A 12,850-nucleotide genomic window follows, 5' to 3' on the forward strand; every position below is an offset into this window, starting at 1 on the left:
TGTGCACATTTCATCTGAGCTCTAAGTTGAATATCTTTAAAAAGTTTTATATGAATCCATTCAGCTCTTTTTCAGTTACATTGGGATGAATAAAGCAAAAATTTCCCATTCTAAAAAAGCCTGCAATGATTTTTTTTTTTCTCTCCACTCCTCTAACTTAACAAATAGTTGAAGCTAGAAAGTTCAAGGTTGGCAGGATTTTAGCTCTCCTGGAAGAAGGAAATTCATGCCAAATATTCAGGAAAATAATGGTTAAGTATTTTTAAAACTATTAAAGCTTGAAATTATAGGCCTCCACATGGGTAGAACACTTCCTTTTTGGTATGGTGGGGATCTTCTGTAAAGTCAGCTCTGCTAAGGTGTTCCACCATTAGGGTGTCAGCTTTTCCAGTAAGGCCAATGCGCTACTAAAAGAAAAGGACGGAGATATTAAAAAACAAATAATTTTAGGGAGGTTGTCAGTTGTGGATTTGCTGTGATAAATTGCCTTCACTTGGTTTCCTGAAATTATGAAAGCAGAAACATCTTGGTCATTAAAGATTTAGGGAGTTGTGGGAAAGGAGCAGAGGTGAATGGGAATTTGAAGTTGTTCAAAATAAATCCTCAACTTGCCCTTCTGCCTTCTGCCCTTGTTTTCCACCGCTTGCCATGCACCCTACCTTCTAACCACAGTCCTTTTTCATCCCCGACTATCACAAGCCTCCCTGCCTCCCCGATTTTGCTCTTGCATCCTTGTATAATGCTCCCGCCCCCAGCATACTCACAGTGCTCTATCTAACAAACTCCAAAACCCCTATTTATATTACAAAGAACAGTCTAAATGTCACCATTTCTGGAAGAATTCCTTGATTTTTCTGAGATAGAAATAATCACAGAATTCTAAACACCTCTCTAACACCTACCATAGGTTATTATAATTGTCTGTATAGGTTGTCTCCCCAGTTAACTGTGACCTCTTTGATGACAGAGATTCACAAGAATCTGTATCATCAGCATTGTGTCATGTGGTGTAGCACATAGTAGGCACTTAACGTTGAAATTAATGAATAAGTGGTATTCTATTAATTATTTCATATAAATATACAACAATGAACATTTTAGCAACCAATGATTCTCATTATTGGTAAGATTGTATATTTTTAGTATAATGAGAATTACGCATGTATTTTGAGCAGTAATACTCAAGTATTACTGTCTTGAGGTACTGGACAGCTTCCCAAAGAAGATTCTATTGTGTTATTCCAAATTTTGTATTCTAGTAGTTAGAAAACTGAGGTGACCACATGAAGCCAAGATAGAAAACTGAGCCATGTATGAGGAGCATCACCAGGGAAGTTAAGATAGAAACTCCTTTGCAGAGATGATCTCAAATCTATATCCATCTGATAAGATGAAACTCTGTGTCACCCCAGACTCCCTCTCTCTAGTTGAATTGACCATTTCCCTTCCGTGTCATACTTACTTTCCTCTACCTTTGCACCTTCAACACCAGACTGCACTTGCCAGTTTGCGTCTCTGCTTCCCACTCTAGACTAAATGTAGCCCATACTAGGAGCTCAATAAATAATTAACAAGGGAATAAATGAATGACTAGAGAAGAATTTGGGAAGGGGAGCAGTGCCTTCTATCTCCTTCTACCAATTAGGGATCTAGGCAAAGATTTTTATCATCATCTTTGAACAAACGGGCAGGGAGTGGAACTCTGTCAAACACCTTGAATATTTGTTGGCAAAGCTTTAAAATTCACCCGTAGGACTTGATCTGCCGACTGGAAATTCTTTCATGTACAATAGGTATGTTAATAAAAATGTAAGATTATCCAAAATAAACTATATAAGAATCAAATAGGGTGATAGAATGTTTCATGATGAAGTGTGAATTTGGGAAAGCAATTCATAGCTCAGAGACGTAATATTCTCTCATATTAAGAGAGAGCTAATGATAGTGTCTTTTCATAAAGTTTATTATGAATTAATGGAGATAACCCATGTAAAGTCAATGGCACAGTGCCTGAAATACAGTGACCACTCAAAGGTTAGCTACTCTTATTAATAACAATAATAATAATAAACTTCAGCTCTAGAATGCCTCTAACAACGGTCTGTCCTACAGAATGAAATTTAAATGTTTTAATTTGGTATTCCTCAAGGATCTAATTCCAGTTTTCAACATAGCCTATTATTCTGGGATCTGCTTGGACTTAAGCAGCCTCCTCTTTTTGTCCTTATTTTTTTTTCATTGACAAGAACCTGAGTTCATTGACATGAACCAGGAGATTGCGATAGATCAAGGAGTTTCACAAGTCCTTTATTTTCCACCAAATGTGATTCCAAGTGCCTCTCTCTCTAATACATCCCACTGAGAGAAGGTGAGAATCTTCACTAGCCAGTGTTACTCACTGGGTAGTGGTTGGGGGAACAGTAGAAAATACACACAGAGGTTTTGTATGCAGCTTACAGCTGAATCACTCTAGAAAGACCTTTCCAGCAAAATACCCCCTTTCAGAACTTTTTGTGGGATAAGAATTGTGGCCCATAAATTGAATTTGGTTTTCATGACTATCACCTCCTATAGGGAAATTTTATTACAATTTCTTTTTAACTTAATTGCCTCCTACAGTTTGTATTCAAGGAAACTGTCTTATCTATTTAGAGAAATATACATACTGAAAAGAGCCTAAACAGGGGCACCAGGGTGGCTCAGTCAGTTAAGCGTCTGCCTCCAGCTAGGGTCATGATCCCAAGGTCCTGGGATCACCGCATCGGGCTCCCTGCTCAGCTGAGATCCTGCTTCTCCCTCTCCCTCTGCTGCTCCCTCTGCTTGTGTGCACTCTCTCTCTCTCTCTCTCTCTCTCTCTAAGTAAATAAAATCTTAAAAAAAAAAAAGAGCCTAACAAAGGATCCTCAAGTGGGAAAATGTAATATTAGTATATGTTCTCCATTAGTGTAGTTATAAGCATAGCATACAGAAAAAGACACAGCAACCATGGTCTGTCTAGTTGAATGTATAAGTTAAAATGGTATTCAGTTGCATGTAACAAAGACAGGATTGTAGCCCTCTAAACAAGTAGGACTGTGTTTCTCTTTTGTAATATGAAGTAGGAGGCAGGCCCCATAATGCCCATGTGGCTCTCCAAGGACCTCATCAATAGTTCAAGCTCATCTAGCATCTTGCTCTACCATCCATAGTGGATGGCTTTGGTCCTTATTGTACAAGATGGTTCTTCCCCCAGACATTGTTTCTGTATTCAGCACAGAAGCAGGAAAGGATTGAGAAGTGAAGGCAAAAGTTACTCATCAGATGAAACGGTTTCTTTTTGTTAGGAATATAATTGCTTGCCCAGAAATCTCCCCACTTCCACTAGAATTTTGCTTGAATTCCAAGGCCTGGAACAGCGTCTTGTAGCATTGTCTAGCTGCAAAGGATCAGGGGAGGTGAACATTTTTAAATGCGCAGGTTGACACGTATTACCAAAACAGTTCTAGTGGTAAAGCAGAAGGAAGAAGGGGAATAGTGAAATTAGGTAAGCAGCTAATAGTAGCGGACATACTTAAGAACGATAATAACCCATTTGTTCCCGAAGGAAGAGAAAATTGTTACAGTGTAAGTGTTGTTTGTGAAGTTTCCCGGGATCTCTAATAACACCAACCCTCTCTTCATGATAGGCTATCTCAGCGATGCCTTTCCCTTATCTGGACATTCACATTACTGCATCTCTCCTCATAGGGAGGATTTTTCTCTCTCGTGTTCCACTGAAACTCTTCTCAGCTTTATGAGACAAATCAAAAATGACTTTAAAGACTCCTGCAAACACCCTACTCCTCTCCATTCACAGTTGTCAGTCACTATAAAGCTTCTCATCCACTCCACTCACTCCAGAAGAATATGCTAACATGTTAGCTGTATCTGGCTTTTATTATAATCACTTGTTGATAATTAACTAATTATTAATAATTTACTTTTATTGAATGCTATGTTCCAGTGCTGTGTGCTTCATATGCATTATTTTATCTTCACAACACCTGCAGAATTTATCAATATCTCCATTTTACTGCTGAGTGAGGACCAGAGTTTTGAACCCAAGTCACACTGACTCCAGTGTCTGAGCTCTTCATCACTATGCTATTCACAAATTCCTCTTCTCAGAATTTATGAATTTATGAGCCTAGGTGGCTCAGTTGGTTAAGCGACTGCCTTCGGCTCAGGTCATGATCCTGGAGTCCTGGGATCGAGTCCCACATTGGGCTCCCTGCTCAGCAGGGAGTCTGCTTCTCTCTCTGATCTTCCCCCACTCTCATGTGCTCTCTCTCTCTCATTCTTTCTCTCAAATAAATAAAATCTTTGAAAAAAAAAATTATCATCTTTTTTGAAAACAAAGACTACTTCTTAGATGTAAATTTCTTTAGTATATCCTTCATAGTACTGAGGCTTGTACACTATAGGGGCTTAATGTTTCAATTTACAAATAAAGTGAGAATGAGGATAGTTACTAGTCACAGAGCTGGGGCAAGAACTTTTACTTTTTTTTCCCTACTCCAAGTCTACCTGTCTGTATATGACACCATAATATACTATTCAATCTTTCCAACAGATATTTATTGAGCACCTATCACAGGCCAGGCAGCTTCTTCATTTTGCCTACGTTGAAGGTGCTAGCCTTCAGGATTACAATCTTGTTCACTGGGAGGAAAAAACAACCGTGGAAAAGATAAGATGAAATGTTTTCATCTTTCAGCTTGGGGTTGTATGAAAATGTTGCTAGTTGTGGGTCCAGGGGAATGCTGGGATGAAATCCATCAACTCTGAGGTCATTTATCATTCTGCTGGTTTTTCTGCCCCTGGTTTCTCCTCTGCTCCCTACAGACCGTTTCCGATGTCATAACAGCAAAGTAGCTCTACAGAAGACATATGTTTGGAAATCCTCCATTTTCACTCTCCTGAGCTCTGAGTCACACCACCTCTCCCACCAGCCTCAGGATAAGTCTATCAGAGGACCTCACAAGACTTTTGGTATGTCAGAATTGTCATTATTTGCTATGCAATCTTTTTTTTTTCCTAGGCTTTGCAGTCTTTGAAACTATTTGCAAAAAGAACTTCAGACAACTCAAGCTTTTATCCCAATAAAAGAGTAAGAAAAGCCTTTGCTCCTTGCCTTTGGGTGAGCCAAGCTCCCTCCATCCCCTCTGACGTCCCAGAGCGCCCACCAGAGGATAGCTTGCATTGAACTCTATCTGTAAAAAAAAAAAAAACCTCTTTGCAAGGGATCTTCCTGACATTGAAGTAAACGTTGAGGTTATCTATCTCTTCAGATCTGAAGTAAATGTCCAGGTATATACAGATGTCCTTAGTGGGAAGAAGGGAAGAGAAGAAAGACATTCATGGCCAGTGGTTGCTTATAGCCCCCAACAAAATTGCTACAGAGAAAACGAAGGAAACTGGCCCGTGTGGTAAATCATGATGAAGATGGTCTCCAAAGCTCCTTTTGTAGCCATTACATAAGTGATAAAAATATACTTCCTACCTCCACAACATGGACAAACTCTTACTTCTTTTTCCTGGTCCTTTTTTAGAGAAGCTGAGGTGATAAAAATGCTCCTTGATGCAGACGTTTTGAATTATACATGCTTTTAGAAATGCATTTTAACAGAAATTCTTTTCTTTGAATCTTCACATCCACTTCTGAGAATACAGGGGTATTTATGCAAGGCCAATGAAGATGATTTCTTTCAAAAGATCTGGTTTGATTTGGCACTCAACTCTGAGGGAAAGAGAAGAAATGAGATGTCTAAAAAGGAAAGGCCATGTGTACCTAAGAGAGCCCATTTAATTACCTATAGGAGATGCCTTTGGTGCCCCTCTTCAGATCCCCTTGGCCTGCCCTTGACTGCAGCTGCATCTGTAGTGTGTAATTTCCAGAGAGCTGAGACTCACCTCCCTCTACTAGCATCCTTTGGCTACAGCTCTGTCTAGAAGTCTTCTCTGAAGGAATAGGAGTCCATTCAACTGGACTGCAAAGAATCACTCTGGAGGTAATAATCAATGGAGGAAGGAGCTGGTGAGCAAATACATGCATCAGTCTCGTTCCCTCAGATGGGTGATCCTGAGGGACATTCTCCTACCTCTCAGCTGCGCCAGCAGCTGCTTCAATTGTTTATCTGGGCCTTGGCCTTCCCTCCTTCCCTGTCTTGCTCTCCCGGATTCTTCATTCCTACTTCCTGGAACCATCTCCTCGGCTCAGAAGTCCTGGTCTGAAGTTCTTATAGGTCTAGAAAAAATTTTTTTGATTAATTTTTCCGTGATCATGTTGACAGTACTTGAAAGCAGACTATAAGCAATGTCATACTTAAAACAACTGGTCTAATGTAAAAAGGGATTATGTAAATTTTATTAGCATGAAGATTGCATACACTAAGTCTCCTTGGCTCCCTTCTACTCTCACTCAACATAGACCTTTTGCCAGGGAGAATGTTCTGCAATTTGGTAGTCAGGCAATAACCAAATCAAGTATCCTGAAATCTAACTATATCACATAGAATAGACATGTCCTAGACTATTGAGGTATTTATAATTTCAACAAGAAAATGCAGTAGGCCTCACTTTGCCATACTCAGGTCTTTGTCACACACTACTATTGTACTTTAGGACGCTGTTTTGGCTGCAGCCTGCCTGACAGCATGCAATAATGGGCCGGTTAAATGCAGTTCAGCAGGGCAGTGATAATTATCCTCATCTCGTCTTGTTTGGCACAGTACAGAAATGTTACGATTATCTTACTGGTCTTATGTTGTTGAGTCAAGAGTAAATTGAAAATCAAATAAATGAAAACTATGTCACTAAGGTCTTTGCTTTTCCCCAGCTAATTCCTTCCCTCCAGGTCCACCTGTGAATGACATTCCATAACATTTAACGTGCCAAACTTTGATGATTTTATTTACTTATCCCATATAACTAGGTGAATGTTGAGGTACAACATGCTTCATATGGAGATGGTGCTTAATAAATATACGTTGAATAATAAATCAATCCATTAAATATTTAATAAACCAATATAAAATGAGAGAGTCCACTTAATTGAAGACTTATGAAATCCCAATCAATTTCTGAACAACAAAAAGAGTCAAAACTGCTATTGGCTATGCATTTCTCCTCTTCAAAGTTGGAAGCAAAGTCCCTAGAACTGGTGACGCATGTTCTCATCAAGTCACAGAGTCTGCTCCCAGGCTGCTGAGTGATCCACCCCTGGCCCCCGGAGCCTGTCTGTCTGGGACCAAGAGTTAAGTTAAATGAAGCCAATTGGCAATCCATTCCACTACCAGCATGAACAGCTTTATCACGTCAAAATGGTTCCTCTGCTTATTTCTTCTGAAAATTTATTTCCTTAAGATTTTTGCCAGTCTGGCCAAATTTGCTGAGCTGGGAAATGCTTGGAAAAGACTGTAAGGAATGTTTTAACTCCGCCAGTGTTTTGTTTCCACTTAGAGAATCAAGCAGTACACCCCAAAGTGCAATGTGTTCATGAGCATCTTGTAGCCACATTGTAAAGTCTGCTCTTATAACCAAGCTACCAAATCCCAAGGAGGAGTGCAAAGGCCAAAGGACTCACAAATCATGACGTTTCATTTTCTTGCTATTATTTATTGTTAGCTATAGTTCAGAGCTGAATGAACTTTGAGTGGTTTATTTCATTTAACCTTCACAATTATCCTATAAATTCACTCTTTTCTTATTATTTCTATTTAGGAAACCCAGGCTGACAAAAATTCAGGGATTTGCCCAAAGTAATATAGTTAGAAAGATAAAGTCGTGACAAAGCCAAATTTTAAATATTATGTGTAATTGTGAAAATATCACCAAAAAAAAAAAAAACCTATTGATCAAGCAAAACTGAGTTTATTGCTTACTGATGTGAGAACTCATTGCTTCAACAAAGATAAAATAATGTCTCAAGGTAGAAGGACAAAGCTAGGATATTTATGAGGTTAGGAGGTCTGGTTTAAAGTGGGTCTTTGGATTTGATTAGGGATTATGTCACAATAGGATTGGTGGATATAGGAAAGTGAAGATTTTAAAGCAGGGTTTCAAGAGTCATGGAGAATAAATAACTATTTAATGGTATTTATTGAAAAACTGAGCAGTTTTAAATATGTTTTAGGGAAGTTTTTTAAAAGAAAGAGGAGTCATTTTTTGGAACCTTTATCTTGTTGGGCAAAAGTTTTCTGGAGTAGTAAAATCATGTTGGAGAAGACTTTGGAAAGAAAAAGTCATATTATTGTGGAACAGTAAGTTGTATGGATGCAGATGTTTTTGGTTTTCATCAATATCAGACAATGGGTCTTGACTTATTATTTGGAAAATATGGTTATGTGACTTATACATCAAAGTATCAAAGAGTATATGAAGATGAAAGTTTCCCAGGCTGAAGTATCCCCCAAATGAAAACTATCCACTTATGATTAGAATCTACTTCAATAACTTCCAAGTTCACACCTACTGTTCTGCCTAAACTTACCTACAAACCTTCAGAATGAGGATCTTTCAAAAGAAAAAAAGGTCACCTTCACTATCTATATAACCATGTTCAACTAGAGAATGGAAAGGTTTAGACCCCTGAGGGAGAAAAATAAATTCATTATATTCATTCAACCTACTGTATTCCCTAAGGATTTCCAGGCCCTAAAACTGTGCCTGCCACTTAAGATGTGCTCAATAAAGATTTCTTGAATTAATGTTGAATGAACAGTGATAATAATAATAAAAGTTAATACTGATATTTAATGAGTACTTACTCTGTACCAGGTATCAAGCTAAGCATTGATATTATTAGATTTACTTTACCCAGGCACCCCAAGAAATGGGTACTATTTAATTCCTATTTTCCAGAGGACAAAGCTGAGTTGAAGATAAAGTTAAAACACCCAAAGCCCACGAACAAAGAGAAGAGCCCAGACTGGAACTTAAACATGCCTAACTGTAGAGCTGAGAATGCTGAGCCCAACATCTTATTTGCCATGTTATGAAAAGGAAAAAGCAAAAGAATATTCGATTATGAGTTGGGAAAAAGAAAATTATAGCGTGGAAACCTTGATTCTAGGATTTCTACAAGGGTTTGGAGTGTGTATAAAATTCCCGGCCTTGCTGTTTCTACCATGACATGTTTGTTTTGTTTTTGTTTTTAAGTTTCCTTCACACTTTGTACAAACTTTTATTGTTATAACAAACATCACAGTGCAAGGCAATTCCTCCTTTCATGGGGTCTTTCCTACTGACCCATAAACTCTTTGAGGAAAGGAATCTTATCTTTGTATTGGTAGGATCAGGTATAATGCTGGGCACAGATGTGAAACTCAATCAACATATCTGTTGAAGAAAGGATATGTGGCTTTATCATATTAAATAGCAACAAACACTTTAAATGTAAAGGCCGAGGGTTTTTCCATTTGTTGGGCCTTGAAAGAGTCAAATCAATAATACCTTAAATCTTCCCCACCCAAATTCTGAACATATTGAGAAATAAGACAGAATAATAAAGCAGGCAGGCACTAAAATATCATCCTTACAATTGAATCCTTATTAATATAATTAAAATATCATCCTTATAATCAGTTTATAATAAAGCTGATTTTGGAGAATGTAGCTTGTATCTATTGGTGAGCGGGTTTCTTTATACTGAACTCCAAAATTAGCAGACATCTATGAAGTCACAGACAGTCCCAGAAAGCTGTGGCCTTCTGTATGTAGGAACACAGTCTTTTTCATTAAGCACGTGCTCTCTGCAAGAAAGTGGGTTCACCAGGAGAAGAAGGAGAGAAAGGGGCTGAATTATTCAAACGCAGCCATGGGGTGCAGTCTCTCCTATACCCTGGGAAGGAATCAGTGAGAGGCGGGAGGATTGTGCGAGTGAAGCAGGATCCACAGATACAAAAACATAAGGAAAGGGTATCTGTGGTTTCCCAGCTGTATTTGGAGGCAACAAAGATAGAGGGCATCTTGAGACTAGAACAAACTGTGCAACTACTCTGATATATAATCAGAGAGGCTGACAAGTTTCTGAAGGAAAAAAAGAAAGAAAGAAAGAAAGAAAGAAAGAAAGAAAGAAAGAAAGAAAGAAAGAAAGAAAGAAAGAAAGGGAAAGAAATAGCCACTAAGAGTTTGAGGAGGAAAGAAAATGACAATAAAGGGAGCCTCCAGAAATTAGGAAGGGCTCTTTGACTGATGGAAGACATACATTATTTTCCTAATAAAACAAGTATTGATTGTTGCAGCTTCTATGAAGCTGACAGTAAAGGGCTCCTCTTCCAAATTTTACATCAGATTCATAGAGGATACCAGATCTGCTCCGTCAAGGCTATACTTTCCCAGGCTTAGAGATGGCTTCTTACTTATCCTTAGGGTCAATGCTGAAGGGATACAAGAAGCAATCAATTCATCAATCAGTCTATCATTTACAAGCCCAACTTCACTTGTGATACAAATGATCACTGACTAGCCTAGAGCTGGTATTTTCTCACAGGAGATGCTTTACAAAAAATTTCTGACCACCATGGAAGAGGAATCCCCTGTGTTTTCACAGCAGTGGCTTCAGTTTGGGAAGAGCACTGGTACCATTTACCGGCATTTCAGCAAATAAATGAGTGAAGGAAGAAAAAGCAATTTTATTTTTAAGTTAGAAAATCCTAAAACCAGCATCACAGGGAGACTTAGAATTCAACCGTTTCCCTTACTGGAAACCATCTCTTAAATAATGCAAAGAGAAAGCTGCATGTACATCTTCAAAGAGTGCATGTTATGAAAAGGCAAGAAAGCAGGCCGACGAGATCCCGGAAAATCCCAGTGCTGCTCTGGGAGGTGCCTGGGCCATCAGTGTGGGCTCTGCCTGGGCAGAAGGTTGTGCAAATAAGAGGCGCCCAGTGCTCAGGCCTGGAAGTAGAAGGATCAACTCAAGCATGCTTATCACCTCAAGGTGCAAAAGATGCGTGGCCTAAGAACCAGATTCTGAACACATCAGCTTTTTTTCTTGGGGCTAGTTTCTAGGCCCAGAGACTAAATATAATACTTTGAGAAGAGAAACATAAGAAGTCAGCATAGAGGGGGATAAAAGGAATTTGGATTTGGAGAGCTCAAGATCTAAGTTCTAAATCTTCACTATCTATATAACCATGGGCAAACCCTTTAACATCCTGGGCCTCAGTTTACAAATCCATAAAATGGGAATACCAGTCCCTGCCATACAGGTTTATTGAGATGAACAAGGGGGATAATTATGTGGCTGCACTAGGCAAACTGGAAGGTGCATTAAGACTGTCAGTGATCCATGAAGGCTAATAGGGCAACTGCCTAGGAAACCAAACAAGAGGTCACAGCCAGGCCTGCCTTTGACCACAGATAATAGTTGCTGAGCTTTGATTTTGATCTTCTTCCCTTTCTACTCTTGTGATCCTACTACTTTCCTAGGTCCTACTATACTGCCCTTCTTTCAGGATCTGTTGTTCCTATAGTTTCCCTTGGGGGTTTGCCTTAAGTGACAGCATCTTAATTAACGGAGTACCTTCCCTTCTTTCTTTTCTTCCCTACTCAAAATTTTCTAGTTTGTCTTCCCATTCACTCAAAACTTTTGTTTTCTGTTAGGGAGGGGAAAGGAATGACTTACACTGAGCAAACTACTCACCATATATATATCATATGATTATATATATGATCTAATACAAGGGTTCTTAAAGTGCCATTCCTGGACCAGCAGCATCAGCGCCTCCTGGGAACTTGTAAGAAATATAAATTATCAGCCCCTATTCCTGACCTGCAAAATCAAAAACTCTGGGATGAGGTCAGCAGTCTATGTTTTAACAAGTCTTCCAGGTGATTCTGTGAACCCTCAAATTGGAAAAACAGTGATTTAATGCAATTGTCCTAACAAGCCAGCCAGAGAAGAAGCATGATTAGCATTATACAGATAAGGAAATTGGGTTTGAGAGGTTAGGCGACTTGCCTGAGGTCACACTACTGCTTATAAATAGCCAGGCTGGGATTCAAATTCAAGCCAGCCCAGCCACAGAGGCTGGCTCGAGTCCATGCTGCCTCCCATAATGCCATAATGCCATAATAATCATGACTGAAAACGGCATCTTACTCCTCAGAGATAATAGTTGTATTCTAGCAGACACCTGCTACAAGGGCTGGACTACAGGGGGTGAAATCACTAGGACAAGCACGCAAACACTGACCGTGCATTTCCTAGCTCTGTGCCTGGGGAATTTGTTCAACATCTGAGCCTTAATTTCTTCATCAGTGTAACTTTCACTTGATTTTATTTTCAAATTTTGCCAACAAAAGTTCCAGTGAGTTCTCTTTTCATTTATGGAAGAGTACATGACATTGAGGCATGGAAATTCTCTTACCCCCACTCCTGAACATAAACTTCATGTTTTGAAGCTCTTTAGAAGCATTCAACCCCTATTGCCCAAGAGGAGGAGTGTAATCAGCTGTTGTGTGTAAAGAAAAAGGAGGAGAAGCTGTAAAATAGATGTGTTATTTCCATACCCATAGTTATGAACAAACTTTCTTATCACCTCAACCTTCCACACCCAGAGTTATGAACAAACAAACTTAGCTCCTCAATGATCCCAGCTCAATGGAAGACAACAAGATCTCTTATCTGATATAGGAGAAAGTGGAATAAAATGGAATAAACACTTTCACATCTAGAAACAGAAAAAGAAAATAGCCCAATATTAGCTGACATGTGCACGCACGCACGCACATGCGCATGCGCGCACACACACACACACACACACACACACACACACAAATTGTGTTCAAATCTGCAATGGACAGACACCAGAATGGAGTCTGACTT

This window comes from Eumetopias jubatus, unplaced genomic scaffold, assembly GCF_037043125.1.
Source record: "Eumetopias jubatus isolate StellerSeaLion01/CBP00866 unplaced genomic scaffold, mEumJub1_p1.0 scaffold_13, whole genome shotgun sequence".
Classification (NCBI taxonomy): Eukaryota; Metazoa; Chordata; class Mammalia; order Carnivora; family Otariidae; genus Eumetopias; species Eumetopias jubatus.